The sequence below is a fragment of the Grampus griseus genome (assembly GCF_964374135.1).
Source record: "Grampus griseus genome assembly, chromosome: 6".
In the NCBI taxonomy this organism is placed as follows: Eukaryota; Metazoa; Chordata; class Mammalia; order Artiodactyla; family Delphinidae; genus Grampus; species Grampus griseus.
Window position 1 is genome coordinate 87550671 of NC_139000.1, and position 20056 is coordinate 87570726.

A 20056-nucleotide genomic window follows, 5' to 3' on the forward strand; every position below is an offset into this window, starting at 1 on the left:
GTGACTAACTGATGATGCTGTTATTCCGTAACCGAAAATTTCTGAGAGAGTAGAATTTGTGTCCTCACACACAAAAAGTAAATATATGACAGGTGATGGGTATGTTAATTAACTTGATTGCGAGAATCCTTTTACAATATATATGTATATCAAATAATCACGTTATACGTTTTAGATATATTATAGTTTTGTCATTTATGCCTCAAAATAGCTGTAAAAAGAGGAAAACGATCAACAAAATTGACAAAACTAGTTAGACTATTAAAAAAAGAGATAAGAACAAAATATGTAAAATCAGAAATGAAGAAAGGGACATTACTACCAATTTTGTAGAGATAAAAAGGCTTAAAATAGAGTACTATTAACAGTTGCATACCAACTAATTTGATAACTTAGATGAAATGAACACATTCCTAGAAACACACATCCTACCAAGAAATACAAAATCTGAACAGATCTACAAGTTAAGATATGGAATCACTTATCAAACATCTTCCAACAACTGAATGCCCAGCACCAGGTATCTTCATGGTGAATTCTACCAACTATTTAAAGCAGAATTAACACCAATCCTTCTCGAGCTCTTCCAAACAACTTAAGAGGAGAGAATTTATTTTCACTCATTCTATGAGGTAAACATTACATCAATTACAAATCTAAGGACACTCCAAGAAAAGTACCCTAAAGACCAATATCCCTTATGAATACTGATGCAAAAATCCTTTAAAAAATAAGAGCCAGGGGCTTCCCTGGTGGCACAGTGGTTGAGAGTCCGCCTGCTGATGCAGGGGTCACGGGTTCGTGCCCCAGTCCGGGAAGATCCCACATGCCGCGGAGCGGCTGGGCCCGTGAGCCATGGCCACTGAGCCTGCGCGTCCGGAGCCTGTGCTCCGCAACGGGAGAGGCCACAACAGTGAGAGGCCTGCGTACCGCAAAAAAAAAAAAAAAAATAATAATAATAATAAGAGCCAGTACAGCCCATTATAAGGATTATACATCATGACCAAATGGGATTTATTCTTGCAAGGCAAGGTTGGTTCAACATATGAAAATCAATCAATGTAGTACAGCACGTAAACAGTTTGAAGGGACTAAACTCCATGTGATCATCTTCACTGATGCAGAAAAAACATTTGACAAAATTCAGTGCCATTTTATGATTAGAAAAAAACCCTCAACAAACCAGGAATATAAGTTGATGACTTCAACATAATAAAGGTCACAGATAGAAAACCAACAGCTATTATATTCAGTGGTGAAATCTTTCTCCCTAAGATCAGAAACAAAGGAAGGATGCCTGTTGTCACCACTGCTATTCAACACAGTACTGGAATTCCTAGCCAAATAAATCAGGCAACATATAAAATAAAAGGCATCTAAATTGGAAAGGAAGAAATAAAATTATATTTGTTCAGAGACAACACACATGCACCAAAAAGAACCTGTTAGAATTAATAAATGAATTTAGAAAAGTTGCCAGATACAAAATCAATACTCAAAAATCAGTTGTGTCTCTATACACTAACAATGAAAAGTTTGAAAAGGAATGTAAAAAAAAAAATAGCATTTAAAATATCATGAAATATAGTAAAAGATGAGGAATAACTTAACCAGGGGGACAAAAGACATGTACATTGAGAACTAGAAAACATTGCTGAAGGAAATTAATGAAAACACCAATAAATGTAAAGCCATCTTGTGTTCACAGATTGGAAGACTTAATGTTGTTAATATGTCAACACGACTTAAAGGGATGTACAGATTAAATGCAATCTCTTTAAACATCACAGTGAGGTTTTTTCAGAAGTAGAAAAATTCATCCTAAAGTTCACATGGAATTTAAAGGGCCTGAATAGTTAAAATAATGTGTAAAAAGAAGAAAATTTGAAGTTTCAAATTTCTTGATTTCAAAATCTACTACAAAACCACAGTAATCAAAATAGTACCGGCATAAACACACATATAGGAAGGAGAATAGGCCAGTGGAATAAAAGAGAAACCCAGAAGTAAACCTGTATATACATCACCAAATGATTTTCAACAGGAGTGCCAAGACCACCCAATGGGGAAAGGATAGCAATTTCAACAAATGGTACTGGGAAAAAAAATATCCACATTCAAAAGAATGACAGTAGACCCTTACCTTACATCACATACAGAAATTAACTCAGTGAATCAAAGACCTAAATGTGAGACCTCAAACTATAAAACTCTTAGAAGAAAGTGTTGGGAAGGAAACCATGACATGAAATTTGGCAAAGAGTTCTTGAATATGATAGCAAAAGTGGAGGTAATAAAATAAATAAACTAGGTATTCAAAATTTAAAAATACTTCTTTCATCAAAAAATGAAACGAACCTGCTGAATGGGAGAAAATATTTGCAAATCCTATAGCTGATAAGGTTAATATCCGGTATGTATACACTTGTACACTGTTGGTGGGTATGTAAAATGGTGCACACAGAAAGGAAAACAGTATGGTGGTTCCTCAAAACATTAAAAATAGAATTACCATATGATCCCATAATTCAAATTCCTATTAAATACTCAAAAAGAATTGAAATTATGAACTTGAAGAGTTATGTGTTCACCCATGTTCATAGCAGAATTATTCACTATAGGCAAAAGCTGAAAAAACTCAAGGGTCCATTGAGGGATGAAGGGATACACAAAATGTGGTCTATACAAACAATAAGTCAATATTCGGTCTTAAAAAGGAAGGGAATTCTGACACATGCTACAACATGGATCAACCTTCAGGCATTACGCTAAGTAAAATAAGCCAGTCACAAGAGGACAAATACTGTATGATCACACTTATATGAAGTACATAGAGTAATCAAATTCACAGAGACAGAAAGTACAGTAGTGGTTTCTGGGGGTGAGGGGGCAAGGGAAATGGAGAGTTGTTGTTTCATGAGTACAGACTATTATCGTTTTGCAAGATGAAAAGTTCTGTGGATGGATGATGGTAATGATAGCATGGCAGTGTAAATATATTTCATGCTTCTGGCCTGCACTCTTAAATTGTTAAGATGATAAATTTTATGTTATGTATATTTTACCAGAATTTTTTTAAATAAAGGAAAATTAAGACACTCATATGAAGAAACACTGAAGAAGTTCATTACTAGTAGGTCTGCTCAATAAGAACTGTTAAAGGAATCCTTCAGGCTGAAATGAAACGTAACTTGAAACTATGTGAAGCATTAAAGAACAATGGTAAAGGTAACTACACTAAGTTTAAATGGCCAACACATTTGCATTTAGGGTTTGTAACGTCTCTTTTCAAAATGTGATTTAAAAGACAAATATATAAAATAGTTATTATAAGGTTATTAATGGGCACACAATACATAAGGATGTAATTTGTGACAAGTGCCGTGTAAACGAGGATGCAGGATGTAAATAAGCAGAATTTTTGTTATTATTAAATGAAAATGTTATTAATTCAAATTTGTTTTTTCATAAAATTAAGATGCTTACATTAACCCCTAGGATAAGCACTAAAAAAAATACCTCAAAAATATACAGAAAAGAAATAAGAAGAGAATCAAAATGGTAAACTAGGAAAAACATCAATCAAAAAGAATGTAATAGTGAAGGAAGTGAAGAACAAAAAGGATATAAGATATCTAGAAAATAAATAGTGTAGCAGTAGAAGTAAGGTCAAAGAGCTCAATATAGGATCAACACAAAGAAGACTACACCCAATCACGATATAATCAACTTCTTAAATGTGAGGTACAAGGAGAGAATATTGAAAGGAACAAGAGAAAAGTGACTTGGCACCTATGAGGGAATTCCCAGAAAACAATTTGTGAATATCTCAGCAGAAACCTTACAGACCAGGAGAGAGTTGGATGATATATTCAAAGTACTGAAAAAAAAAAACAACAACCTGTGAGCAAAAATGACCATACCTAGCAAAATTATGCTTTAAACATAAAGGAGAGATAAAGTTAACAAAATCTAAGTGAGTTCATCACTACTAGACCTGCCTTATAAGAAACGCTTAATGGAGATCACTTTGAAATGAAAACATGTTAACAGAAATGCAAAAGCAAACAGAAGCATAAATTTCAATGTTAAACTCATACACACACACACACACAAATATAGCATAATAACACTGTAATGGTGCCGTATAAAGTACTTTAACCCTGATATAAAAGTTAAAATTTGTTAACAATAGAAAAAGAAGGAAACTGAGTATAAGCACACAAAGTTTGGGTGGGAGTAAAAGAACAGATGTTTAGAACTACAAGATTTCTATGTAGCCTTCAGCTAACCACAAAGAAAAGGCCTAGTATAAATAAACAAAAGACAAACAGAAAAGGATCAAAGTAAATCACTACAAAAAAAATCAAACAACAATGAAATAAAGCTACAGAGAAAGAGGACAAAACAGCTGTAAAACAGACATAAGACAATTAACAAAATAGCAATAGTAAGTCCTTACTGATTGATAATTAGTTTAATATAAATGGATTAATCTTCCCAATCAAAAGGCATAGAGTGGCTGAATGGATAAAAAAACAATATCCAACCCTATGCTGTCTACAAGAGACTCATTTTAGATGAAAAGACACATATAGGCTCAAAGTGAAAGGATGGAAAAAGATACTCCATGCAAATGGCAACCAAAACAAAATGAGAGTTCCTATATGCATGACAGACAAAATAGACATTAAGTCAAAAATTGTCTGTATAGACAAAGAAGGTTTCTATATGATAATAAAAGAGTCAACTCAACAGGATGATATAACAATTATATATGCATCCAGAATCAGAGCACATAAAGCTCTAAAGGAAATATCAAAATTAAATGGAGAAATTGATTGCAGGACACGAAGAGTAAGGGACTTCAATAACCCAGTTACAATAATGGATAGAACACCCAGACGGAAAATCAATCAACAAACATGACTTGAACAACACTATGGACCATATGGTCCTTACAGACATATACAAAACAGTTCATCCAACAGCAGCACATACACGTTCATTTGAAGAACACACACAACATTCTCCAGAATAGATAATATGTTAGGCCACAATAAAGTCTTAACAAATTTAAAAAGTCTGAAATAATGTCAAGTATCTTATCTGATCACAATGGTATGGAATTAGAAATGCCATAATAGTAACAGAACAGGAATATTAGGATATCCCTGGTGGCACAGTGCTTAAGAATCCACCTGCCAATGCAGGGGACATGGGTTCAATCCCTGGTAAGCAAAGATCTCACATGATGCAGAGCAACTAAGCCCGTGCACCACAACTACTGAGCCTGCGCTCTAGGGCCCACGTGCCGCAACTACTGAACCCGAGTGCTGCAACTAATGAAGCCTGTGCACCTAAAGCCTGTGCTCCGCAACAAGAAAAGCCACTGCAATCAGAAGCCCGTGCACCACAACAAAGAGTAGCCCCCGCTCACTGCAACTAGAGAAAGCCCGCATGCAGCAACGAAGACCCAACGCAGCAAAAAAATTAAATAAAAAAATATTTTTAATAAAGAAAAGAAAACAAGAAAATCTACCAATATGTGGAAAGTAAACAATATACTCTTTTCCCCCGTTCCACTTTTATTGAGATATAACTGCCACAGAGCCCTGCATAAGTTTTAGGTGTACAGCATAAAGATTTGACTTATGTACATCAAGAAATGATTACCACAGTAAGTTTAGTGAACATCAACTCATATGGCCACAAAATAAAAGAAAAAAATGTTTTCCTTGTGATGAGAACTCTTAGGATTTACTCTCTCAACCTTCACATATAACACACACCAATGTTAATTATATTTATCATGTTGAATAATACAGTCTTGAGCAACCATTGGGTCAAAGAGAAAATCAAAGGGGAATTTAAAAAGAATCTTGACACAAACTAAAATGAAAGACAACACACCAAGATTTATGGGATGCAGCAAAAGCAGTACTACAGAAGTTTAGAGTGATAAATGCATACATTAAAGGAGAAGTAAAACCACAAGTAAACAATCTCACTTTATGCCTCAAGGAACTAGAAAAAGAAGAAAAAAGTAATCTCAAATTTAGCAGAAGGAAGGAAATAGTAAAGATTAGAGCAGAAATAAATCAAATAGAGAATAGAAAAACAACAGAAAATAGAAACAAAACTAAGTGGTGTTTTTTGAAAAGATAAATTTGAAAGACTGCTGGCCACAAGAATTAAGAAAAAAATACAAAAGACAGCTCAATAAAATCAGAAATGAAAGAGGAGACAATACAAGTGATGCCTCAGAAATAAAGGAATCTTAAGGGTCCATTATCAATTATGCCAACAAATGGGATAATCTAGAAGAAATGGATAAATTCCTACAAACATACAACCTACCAACACTGAATCAAGATGACATAGAAAGTCTGAACAGTCCAATAAGAAATAAGGAGATTTAATCAATAATTTAAAAAAAAACAAAATAGAAAATCCAGGACCAGATGGCTTCCATGGCGAATTTTGCCAAATATTTGAACAGGAATTAATACCAATCCTTTTCAAACTCATCCAAAAAACTGGATAGGAGGGAACACTTCCAAACTAATTTTACAAGGCTAGCATTACCCTGATACCAAAGCCAGACACGGACACTACAAGAAAAGAAAATTACAGCCAATATCTTTGATAGACCTAGATGCAAAAATCCTCAACAAAATATTAGCAAACCAATTTCAACAATAAATTAAAATTATCATACCCCATGCTCAAGTCAGATTTATTCCTGGGATGCAAGGATGGTTGAACATACACAAATCAACCAGTGTGATACACCACATTAACAAAATGAAGGAAAAATCATATGATCATCTCAATAGAGGCAGAAAAGGATTTGACAAAATTCAGCATCCTTTCATGATAAAAACTCTAAAAAAAAATAGGTGTAGAAGGAATGTACCTCAACACAATAAAGGCATATGAAAAAGAAAAGACCACAGCAAACATCTTACTCAACAGTGAAAAACTAAAAGCTGTCCCTCGAATATCAGGAAGAACGCAAGAATGTCCACACTTACCACTTCTATTCAACATAGCACTGGAAGACGGAGGAATTAGGCACGAAAAAGAAATAAAATGCATCCAAATCAGAAAGGAAGAAGTAAAATTACCTCTGTTTGCAGATGACATGATCATACATGTAGAAAATCCTAAAGATTCGACAAGAACAGCAGTAAAAACTGTTAGAACTCATAAGTGAGTTTAGTAAAGTTGCAGGATGTAAAATCAGCATATAGAAGTCATTATACAAGAGGAATGACCTACCCAAAAAAGGAAATTAAGGAAACAACCCCATTCTGAATTTCATGACAAAGAATAAAATACTTAGGAATAAATTTAGCCAAAGAGGTGAAAGATCTATACATTGAGAAGTATAAAAAATTGATGAGGATAATTAAAGATGATACTGATAATATGGAAAGACATCCCATGTTCATGAACTGGAGGATTTACTATCATTAAAATATCCATACTACCCAAAGTGATCCAAAGATTCAATGCAATCCCTATTAAAATCCCAATGGGGGACTTCCCTGGTGGTGCAGTGGTTAAGAATCCACCTGCCAATGCAGGGGACACGGGTTTGAGCCCTGGTCCGGGAAGATCCCACATGCCATGAAGCAACTAAGCCCACACGCCACAACTACTGAGCCTGCACTCTAGAGCCTGTGAGCCACAACTCCTGAAGCCCGCGCACCTAGACACTGTGCCCTGCAATGAGACAAGCCACTGCAATGAGAAGCCCGGGCACCACAACAGAGTAGCCCCCACTCACCTCAACTAGAGAAAGCCCACGCTCAGCAACAAAGACCCAATGCAGCCAAAAATAAATAAACAAATAAACAAAATAAATTTATTTTTAAAAATGGGCAAAGGACTTCAACAGACATTTCTCCAAAGGAGGCATATAAATGCCCAACAGATGTATGAAAAGGTGCTCAACATCACTAACTGTCAGAGAAATGCAAGTCAAGCCACAATGAGAAATCACCTCACACCTGTTACAATGGCGATTATCAAAAAGACAAAAGATAACAAGTGTTGATGAGGATGTGGAGAAAAGGGAACCCTCGTGCATTTTTGTTGGGTATGTAACTTGATACAGCCACTAAGGAAAACAGTATGGAAGTTCCTCAAAAAATTAAAACTACAACTATCTTATGACTCAGCAATCCCACTTCTGGGTATGCAGCAAAAGGAAATGAAGTCGGTATCGTGAAGAGACATATGCACTTCCATGTTTACTTTTCACAGTAGCCAAGATATTGGATCAACCTAAGTGTCTGTAGATTCATGAATGGATAAATAGAATGTGGTAATACACAGGCATATCTCGTTTTATTGTGCTTTGCAGATACTACGTTGTCTACAGATTGAAGGTTTGTGGCAATCCTGCATTGAGTAAGTCTATCGGTGCCATTTTCCCAATCAGCATTACTTTAAAATTAAGGTATGTACATGGGTTTTTTAGACATAATGCTATCGCACATTAACACACTATAATATAGTATACACATAACTTTTATATGCACTGGTAAACCAAAAATTCATGTGGCTTGTTTTGGTGCAATATTTGCTTTATTTTGGTGGTCTGGAACCAAACCTGCAGTATCTCCAAGGTATGCCTGTATACAATGGAATATTATTCAGCCTTTAAAATGAAGGAAATGCTGCTATTTGTGACAACATGGATGAACCTGAAAGAGATTATGCTAAGTGAAATAAGCCAGATACAGAAAGACAGCTACAAACACTTCATGATACTACTTTTATGTGGAATCCAAAACAGTCATAGATGTGGGGTGCAGTCAGTGGTTGACAGGAGATGAGGGGATGGGAAAATTGGCAGGTATTGATCACGAGGTACAAAGTTTCAGTTATGCAAGGTGAATAATTTCTGGAAATCTAGTGTACAACAGTGTGCATATAGTTAACAATGCTGTATTGTGTACTTGTAATTTGCTAAGAGGGTAGATCTGAAGTGTTCTCACCACAAAGAAAGAAAAAAAATGGTAATTATATGAGGTGATGGATATGTTAATTGGCTTGATTGTGGCAATTATTTCAAAAATGCATAAGTATATCAAAACATCAAGTTGTATATCTGAGATATATATTTTTATTTCTCTATTATACTTCATTAAAGATGGGAAGAAGAAAGAAATGAGGTAATGATACATACTACAACATGGGTGAACCTTGAAAATTATGCTATGTGAAAGAAGCCAGACATAAATGGTCACATACTGTATAATTTACACTTATATGAAATATCCAAATACATATATCTATAGAGACAGAAAACACATTGGTGATTGCCCAGAGGTTCGGTGGAAGAAAGCATGGGTAGGGCTTCCCTTTAAAGCGATCAAAATATTTTTGAACCACATAGAAGTAAGGGTTGCACAACATTGTGAATGTACTAAATGCTATTGAATTGTGCGAGTTAAAACGGTTAATTTTATCTCAGTAAAAAATAAAACTTCTCCCCAAGTTACTTTTAGTTAATTTACTGTGTCCTGACAAGTTTTTTTTTTTGCGGTACGTGGGCCTCTCACTGTTGTGGCCTCTCCCGTTGCGGAGCACAGGCTCCGGACGCGCAGGCTCAGTGGCCACGGCTCACGCGCCCAGCCACTCCGCGCAGCATGTGGGATCTTCCCAGACTGGGGCACGAACCCATGTCCCCTGCATTGGCAGGTGGACTCTCAACTACTGCGCCACCAGGGAAGCCCCCCTGACAAGTTTTAATGTGAATCATATCTTTAAGAAAAAACAGCCTCAATTCACACCAAATAAACATTCAGTTTAGCAAGGTATCTGTTTTCTAATGGTTTTTCTAACGTCCTAACTTTAGCATACCACCCCATCCTATTGTTGTGGTACAGCAAATGGCATGAACCAGAGGTGGAAACCTAAATCAGACCTTAGAACTCTAACTGAATTTTTGAGACAATGCAACTGGGGGGTTTATCTGTTTTTGCTTCAACATGTTTGTACCTACAATTTCTTATCTTGTTCTACCTGACTTTTTAAAATCTTTAATTCATTTATCTTAAAATATGTAAATGGTTTATAAAAGCAAGTAAATATCTATGTATTGCTAGAAAAGAGATAATTTAATGATGAGCTTTCTTTATTAGTCATATTTTATACTGTTAGAAGAATGAGGCTATCAACTGAATTCTGTCCCCCCAAAACTCATATATTCAAGCTCTAACAAAGTGATGGTATTTGGAGATGGGGCCTTTGGTAGGTAATTAGATTAAATGATGTCATGAGGATTAGGCTCTATTAGTGCCCCTATAAGAAGATACCAGAGAAGTTTTTCTGTCTCTCTCCACCATGTGAGGACACAGAGAAAAGACAGTTGTCTGCAAGCCAGGAAGAGAGCCCTCACCAGGCACTGAATTGGCCAGCACCGTGAACTTAGACTTCCAAGCCTCTAGAACTGTGACTTGTTAAAGTAACCAAGCCTATAGTATTATGTTATGGCAGCTTGAGCTATAAGAGTACTAAATGGAAGAGACATGGAGGAACCCTAAACGCATACCGCTAAATGAAAGATGCCAAACTGAAATGGATACATACTGTATGATTTCAGCTATATGACATCCTGGAAAAGGTAGGGCACTTAAACTATTCTGTATGATACTGTAATGGTCAATGCTTGTCATACAGTGGTCAAAACCCATAGGATATACAACAGAGTAAACTGTAATGTAAACTATGGATATTAGTTAATAATAATGTATGAACATTGGCTCATCAATTGTAAAAAATGCCCCACACTAATGCAAGACGTTAATAATAGGGGAAACTTTGGTTTGGGGAATAGATGTGAGGGGGTGTATGGGAACTCTATACTCTGCTCAATTTCTCTTTAAACTTAAAACTACTCTAAATATAGTCTACCAATTTATTTAAACAAAATACATCTAAATTGCCTCATCATATTGTGAGGTTATTAACCATCTTACAATTTTTCTATTTGACCTACTTCTTTAATGTTCATTTCTATCTTCTTTTATCCTTGTAAAAATATATCAAATGTTTTGTATTATTTCACCTCCCAGCCTATTATCTTTTTAGCTATATGTCTTTCACAAACCTTCTTTGGAAACTACATTAGATATGCTTGACTTATTACACTCTATGCCCATTACTATTTTCACCACCTCCCTCGTAATGCTTGAACCTTGGCTATGACCCATTGTCACCTCTGGACAAATAGTTTCTGCTCTATTTTCTGTCTTCTGCCCTTCTGGGCCACTTCTATACTATCATTACCCAAAGAACTGACTTTACAGATTCTATATGCCAGTGTGTAAGACTTGCAGTGCTTTAAGTAGTATCCCAACATCATGATGATGATTTGGGGTCATTACTAAAGCACTTGGGATCATACATATTATTTTAAGGTAGTTTTACAGGACAATGCACATTGGTATTTTTCTCCTATTAACAGAGTAGGAAATTGTGGGTTGATTTGCAGTTACTTCGATTAAGAAAGCAGGACATGAACACTGCTTCTTTGCTGGGGTACTTGGCACTGCTCCTTCTCGTGCTGGGACGTGTTTTGTGCCTTTACAGCCTGGCATCTAGGCGTACTGATTAGACTAATGCTTGGCTTTATTGGATACGTTGACCAGTCTGATTGATATTCTGGTACATACAGGGTACTTGGTCATGGTTGGTCACCTCTGAACCTCAGCTTCATCACCTGCAAAGTACAACTAGCAGCATATCCGCTTTGTGGGGTTTTTATGGATTTGGCAAGTGTCATAGTGCCTGGCACGTGCTAGAGACTCAGGTGATGCAGTAATTACTCAAATTTGCAGTTTCAGTGGATCCTTCCCACCTGGACAGGGTGACTCACAGCCTTCGGGGAGGAAGAGCAGGACAAACAGCAAGGGCAGCATGGGCCAAGGGAAGGAGGTGAGAACTGACATGCAGGGGGGCCTCTTGCTGGTATCACCAGAGGGCCCATAGTGAGCCAGGATGTGGGGAGAGACTGGCCACTCAGTAAGACCAGGCCAAGAAAGGCCATGTGAGGGGGCTTATCTTTTACCTTGTGGTAGAGGCCATTCAAAGGAGAAAGTGGAAGATGGGTAGGTATAGATTTCTCCCTTAGGAATTGTCCTCAGGGTCTGTTTATCTCCTGGCATGGTCCGTTCAATGAGTTGGCCCCTCCAGCACGTTCTAGAGACGACTGGCCATGTCTGACCTTCTGGAGATACAGCCCTGACCTCCGGGCCACCTCACTGAGGAGAGGGCTCATGGGGGAATCAGCCTCACTCTGCATCTATCCACCAGTCCTGCACCCTGGACCCAGGACCACTCACTTGCAAGAGGCACATCCAGCTGCCAGAGGAAGTGACATTTCCTGACTCATCTGACTAAGAAAGAGCAGAGTATCGCTGACCATTCCAGGGGAGTAGCTGCCACAGAAGACCAGGATGCGTACGAGCCATAGAGGATCAGAAGGAACAAAGGTCAGTCCACGTGGGAGTTCACATGGGCGCCTCACAGTCCCCAACATGCCCTCGAGTTTCCCTTCCAGCCCAACACACATTCCACCTGCCCACAGTCACCTGTGCCACCATCACACAGCCCCACAGAGCTCCAAACATCCTCAAACACACAAACTCCCTGCCTATAAGCAGATGCCTGACTGTGTGCCCAGAACCCTCCTGCTCCAATATACATGCACTACAAACCCCAATAAAATCACAGCCACAGTGTTGAATACAAAAACACACCCCCAACGGCCCCTGATAATCAAATACCTAAATCCTCATATCCCACAAAAATCCACCCAACCCCATATAACCCCTCAATTCTTCAACAATAGCCAAATACATTCAAACCAAACTCACATACTTCTTCATATAAGACACAGCCCCCAAATCCAAATATAATACATACAGTCCCCCCACAGCTGTCAACATCCATGTATGTACAATGCCTCAGAAGGTGAGAGAAACACAAAATACCATCAGAGAGACACAATGTTTCCAACCTTCTCCTAAATACTCCCCGTAGAACACATGATGACCTCACACCCCCAATACAAACATACACCCATCTCCCTCTTGAGATACTATAAACAGCCTCTGTCACATCCCCTGATTATACACACACAGCTAGCAACCCCACTTTACACTGACAACCCCAATCTCTACAAATTCCTCCACACCAAAAATACACTCCCTGAACTCTTACCCTACAGGATGAGCACGTGTATAACCCTGCACTCTGAATACACACAGATCCAACACACCAAGCATTAAAATGCATACCCCTACCTCTTCTCAAACGCCTGCACACATAGCCTCAAAACACCCAGAAGCAGCCCACCACCCAGCCACACCATGCTACACCAACTGTACACCCACAAAGGCACTCATGCCCCTCATCTCTCCCCAGATCACACATACACAGTCTCTACACAGCTTTACTATTACCCCAAACCATCCTATACCCTAAACATACATCCAAGAGGTCCCCACACAGTCCTAACCCATGACAGAGGCAGCTCTACCAGGGGCATCATGGCACCCCGAACGGGCAAATGCCACTGAGGTAAGTGCCTCCTGTGTTGCTGCATTTCTTGCTGCTGTTGCAAATCATCCCTTGACCCCACCGAGGCTGACTGGGACACCCTAAACAGGAAGTGGCAGCATATGAGTCAGGGAAGAGGAAAACTCCATTCCAGGTGTTCCCTGTCACCATCCATTGCACCGAAACATCGGATGACCAGCATGAACAAGAAACAGAGACATGTAACTATACCATGATAGAAAGGCAAATTTTGCTAGAAAAAATTTGTCCAAGGGAAGGGGGTGAAGGGCGTTCCCCCTAATTATAAAGCCATGCTGTTACAATTCAAAGAAACATCAGATACAGTACAACAGGCATGGGACTGCATCCATGTTGTAGCTAGATATGAAAAAGATAATTTTTCTGAAGCCCCAAATCTCGCTTGCCAGTAAAGACACATGGGCCCCGCTGCCCCATTGGCCAGAAACCCAAGAGAGGACCCTTAAGGGGTATAGGGACTTCTGGGACCCTTACTGGTCTCCACCAAGGGGTGGTGCCTTCACACAGCTCCATCCTTCATGAGATGACTAACAGACCTCCCTGTATTGGCAGCTCTGGAGATCGGGGCTCCCTGATGACGTAACCTTGGGAAAGCCCAAGCAAAAGTTAGAAAATTTTGCTCAGGCGCTAGAGACTCTTCAGGAGACCGGAGTGATGGGTAGCTGTCACCTCTCCGAATCCTGTACCCTGACCTCTGCCAAGGCCTCTGCCTTAGGGACCTGACAGATCCCTGGAGTGTGGCCCTCCTCTGGGACAATTGCCCATATACTTCTCTAATTATCCTTGGGACACACATAAACAACTTTTCTTATGGCTCTCATTGACAACTGGAGCTCAAATTACAGTGCTTCCTGGGAACCCCTCCAATTATAAGCAAGGGCCACACTTTAGATTACAAGGCATAGTAGTCAGGGGAGTAGAAAGCATTCAACTTCCACTGAATGTCACTATTGAAACAATCTTTATTAAAAACCTTTTAGTGGTGGGAGCCCCTTTGGCCCTGTTTAGATGGCTAAACATCTTGAGGAAATAGACCACGTTGATAACATGAAATAACTGTAATAGTGTGATTCTAGGTATGGGAGGAAGCAACAAGGGAAAATGTCTCCTGGATCATAATTAGATAGAGGATCCAGAGGCTCTTTAATTATCAATAGGGCCTAATCCAAAAACTAGCACCTGGAGTGGCATATCAAGAATTCTCCCCTGACCTGGGATGAGCCTCCCAGCGCTGTGGGACAAAATTTGATCCTGAAATGTCTCCCAAATATTGGTCAAAATCCTGACCAAGAGGAGAGGATCTGAGAAATAGAATATTTCCTGACACATCAGTCATTAGCAACTGCAGCCCTCCAACGTGAGCCGGTGAGCCCTGACGAAACTCAGGATACGAGAATATAGAATATAGGCCCCGGATAGCTGAGGTACATATCAAATGAATGATTTCACTGAGCCCAGACTCTTGCATCTTCCCATACATAGAAAAGTGCTAAATTCCTTAACTTGAGATGCTGCCTCCCAGGCTTGAAGCCCTCAAAATTCCCATCAAATAGATCATAACTCTCAACTTTTAGGCTGAGAATATTTTTTTAAGGCTACAGGTGTAAAGGAGACACTTTCCAGAGAGGAACAAAAAAGAACACTGGCACCCATGGTGTACACTCCCGGAAAGATCCATCTGACGAAGCAATTAGAAGGGCCGTCACCCCTTTTTCCACAAGACTGTGGAATGGACATTGACAGTAGGGAATTGTAACAGGGAAGAGCCAAATCTGACTACACGTTGGATCTGTTTCTTTTACTTTAACCTTTGCCTTCAGCTGCTTTTGTTCACTAAAAGGATACTGTCTGTACATAATGGCCTGCCTCCGGGAACCCTGTCCCTCTATCTGAATGTTAAACCAAAGTGCCTTTTTTCAGGGAAACATATGGACTCTGTCCACCTGTGGATGGCTACAATTAAGAAGAAATGAACACATCTCCTCCCCGAGGCTGGCCATTCCAGAGGCTATTCGCAAAACTTATGGCCGCCTTATTTTACCTCCTCATCTCCTCCCCATCTCTGTGCTATAAGAGAAACTGGCATCCAAGCCCCAATAAGATGGTTATTTTGAGACTTTACTCCACCATCTTCTCGGTCTGCTGGCTTTCCGAATAAAGACATATTCCTTGTCTCAACACCTCATCTCCGATTTACGGCCTATCGTGCGGCAAGCCGAGCAAGCTTGGACTTGGGAACATCTTTACTCAGGACACCGTGTCACAAAATGGGACACTGTTTTCTGTTTGTTTTGTTTTTGTTTTGCGCCGCGCCATGTGGCTTGTGGGATCTTAGTTCCTCGACCAGAGATCGAACCCGCGCTCCCTGCAGTGGAAGCTCGGCGTCCTAACCAATGGACTACCAGGGAATTCCCATGGGACACTGTTACCTTGCAGTCATGGCCCTCACCTTTGTGAGACACAGGTAGTAGTGTAGCAGGATCGAGAACGTTGTAAAGTTTAAGATAAAGATTAGGTGGTGAAAGCAGGATTTCACAGGAAGTTAATCTAGTGATAATTGCAGTGAAATGTTGTCAATTCAGCCTTAAGAAGACTGTGGACAATGTGTGGAGTTTGCAAATAAACTTCATTTTCTAGAGTCAAATCTCACAAGGCTTCCACTAAATTTGCAGTTGTGGCTATAACCTGAAGACAACTGAGATAGGCAAAAGCAACTGAATCAAGTTGCATGCTATAACAGGCAACAGGCCTATGTTTACTACCATGCTCACAGAGTTCTGCCCGGCCTGATTATGACTTTTATGCACAGATAAAGTAAAACGTTTTGAATAACCTAAAGTTAATCTATTAGGTAGAGATCTCTTTGCTAACTTAAAAGGGCTAATATATTTTGCCTCCAGTGGAGATCTCACCTTAAAGTTTCCGGATCAACCTGAATCTGATCATTTGGGTAACCCTAAGGCAGGCAGCTCTTGCAGTGCTTGTTTTAGCCTCATAAAAGCCTGCTTATGTTTATCTTCCCATGCAAAGGATTCAGGAACTACATCTTTAATAAGTTCATAGAGTGGAAGAGGTAACAGAAAAATTTGGAACCCAGAGCTTGCAATAACCAGCTAAACCTAGAAATCCACAATGCTAGCACTTAGTTGTGAGTCTAGGAAGTTCCTGTATCAGCCTAATTCTCTCTGGACATAGCTGAATTCCTTCAGTGCTTAGATTATGTCCTAGGTAATGAACAGCATCTAGAGATAATTGTAATTTTTCCTTTGTGTTCGTTCTCAGCTAACTGTTGCAGCAAATAAATGGAATCTTTTATGAATGCCTTATGGAATCTTTACAGTAGCTGAGTACAGCAGGAGGTTATCTCCATATGGTAAAATGGTTGATTTCTCAGGGAACTAGAGGGTACTTAAATCTTGGAGAAGTACTTGGGAGAAAAAAGAATGGGTCCCAGTGAACCCTTGAGGCATAAAAGTGCAGGTATATTGTTGACTGTTCCAAGTAAAGTCATATAGATATTGGCTGTTGAGTCTCCGGGATGCTGAAGAAAGGTGAACAAAGGTCTCCAACACTAAACCATTTCAAGTCAGTTGAAGCTTGTGACAGAAGGGTGGCTAGCTTTGGAACAACAGGAAAACAGGGAAAAACTATTTTGATTAACAGCTCCCAAGCCCTGGACAAATCGCCATCCTGCCAGGTTTCCAACCAGGCAAGATTGGCATGCTGCAGGGACGAGTACAGGAATGATTACTTCCTGGGCAATTAAGTCTTCTACAATAGGTATGAGACCTTGTATGACCGCAGGCTTTAATAGTTGCTGAGGAAACCTAGGGAGAGGTTTAGCTACATCTATCTGAATCTTTATAGGTTTGCATTTTTTTATTCTTCTGATGTTAACACTGTCAGAAGTAGCCCCCAAATTTGCAGGCATCTCCATCCAATTAGGGAACTTTTGTTGAACTTCCTCTTTTATATCCAGGACTGATATTAAGGAACATAAATGATCAGGTTCAGGTTGATCAGGAAATTTTAAGGTGAGATCTCCACTGGAGGCAAAATGTACTGGCCCTTTTAAGTTAGAAAAGAGATCTCTACCGAATAGATTAACTGGGGCTATATTGCATAGCAAAAAGGAATCTTGGTGGAGATAAATATTCTCTCTGAACTGTATTAGGTACTCCCACTATGGAAACATCCTCTTTACTCAGAGGGACCTGTTGTTCTTTGAGGGTGGGATTTAGAGTAGAAAGCACAGCTCTGGTTAGGGCTAGGGGTAGGGTGTTACAGGGTTAGGTAATTCTGTTTACAGTTAGGGTTAGGGTTTAACGTAGATTTCAAAGTGAAGTATGAGAGTGGGGTTTAAAGTAGAAACCATAGCTCTAGTATCAACTAAAATTTGGCAGTTTTTCATTATATTTTCCTCTGGGCTGTTTAAGCTAATTGCTGGTAATAGTTTACCAGAGAACCTCTGGAGTTCTGCCAACTATGGGAGAGGGTCATGGGGGGCCCTCCCTTTGAGACAGTTATGAGAGCATTTGTGAAGAGTTTGCATAGGACCTTTGAGGACAGCTTTTTTTCCAGTGTCCTCACTGATTACAAATGAAACATCAACTTTGGGTCATCGAATTGATCATGGACCCCTAGGAGGTTGTAATAGGGGAGGCCCAGGTGTTATTTTGTGTCTCTTGCCTTAGAGCTGTTGTAACTGTAAGGCTATGAGCTTGGTGGATTTCTGTTTCTGATCTGGCTCCAGGGTCCTTTCAAAATGCTCAGCTATAGTCACGAGTTCAGTCAGGCCTACAGCCTCCCACCCTCTTTTCTGCCCTTTTATCAATCCACTAATCTCAGAAGATAATCCATTTACAAAAAGGGCAGTTAAAGCAGGCTGAGTGGCCTTTTTGTTCCTTGGAACACCAACTGCTGTAAAAAGAGAGCTTCCAAACTGGCTCTAAAGTCTTCCACAGATTCACCCCTCTTTTGTTTGTATGAGTGAATAATAGACCAATCATTATTAGGCCAATTAATAATAGACCAAGTGTGAGCAGGGAAGATTTTAGGAATACCTTGTAAAAGGTCAGTTGTTATTCTGCAAGCCTTTTCAGGTTGAGGATCTTGAAGATCATCCTAGGGATTATGTCATTTTGCTTCCCGCATCCATTCTGGGGCTTTCCCCAGTCCTACCAACACGTGTACAAGCGGATAAAGATCTAGCAGTTTGGGGACATACATCCTGACAGTGACTCTAAATTCTTCAATAACTGTTGGGGGGTCCTCCCTAGGTTTAGAGAATTCTTTGACTATAGCTCTCAGCTCAGTCTTTGACCAAGGGGTAAAGGACACCTGAGGGGGCTCACCTGCAACCTCAGGTAGTTTTACTTTAAATGGCAATTGTTCAATATTCTCTTTGGAATAGAAAAGTATTGCAGACAGAAAATGAGTAAAACAAGAGTACTCAGGTGAAAAAGGAAGGGGGACAGTAGGAGTTAAATCTGCAGTCACATCTGTCCTATGGTCTTTTGTTTCAGGTACCTTTTGTCTCTTTAATTTTTCATTAGCTTTTTGTTCTAAGTCTCTAAACGAAGCTATTTTGGAATCTTGAAACCTTCTGTAAACTTTTACATACCAGTTAAAGCAGGCATCTCATTCTCCCTGTCCAATTTGTGAACCCTTGCTCTCTAGTGTTTTCCTTAAATGAACAATCTTGTCTAACTGGAACATGCCCGACAATGACCACTGTAATTCTAGATCAATATTAGTATAATTTTGCCATCTTTCTAAATATCTACAACCTCCAGGACCATAGTTCTTAAATATAAAATAAGCAGGTGTGCCAGAAGCTGGCATTCTCAACTCTTTGGCGATAAAGGATATCATTTCCTTAGCTAGCCTTTGTCAACCCAAAAGAACACAAAAAGGGGCCGCAGGGGAAGATGGTGGAAGAGTAAGACGGGGAGATCACCTTCCTCCGCACAGATACACCAGAAATACATCTACACGTGCAACAACTCCTACAGAACACCTACTGAATGCTGGCAGAAGACCTCAGACCTCCCAAAAGGCAAGAAACTCCCCACGTACCTGGGTAGGGCAAAAGAAAAAAAGAAAAAACAGAGACAAAAGAATAAGAACGGGACCTGCACCAGTGGGAGGGAGCTGTGAAGGAGGAAAGGCTTCCACACACTAGGAAGCCCTGTCGCGGGCGGAGACTGTGGGGGGCGGAGGGGGGAGCTTCGGGGCCGCGGAGGAGAGCACAGCAACAGGGGTGCGGAGGGCAAGGTGGCGAGATTCCCGCACAGAGGATCGGTGCTGACCGGCACTCACCAGCTCGAGAGGCTTGTCTGCTCACCCGCCGGGGCGGGCGGGGCTGCGAGCTGAGGCTTGGGCTTTGGTCAGAGCGCAGGTTGGCTGCGTGCACACAGCCTGAAGGGGTTAGCTC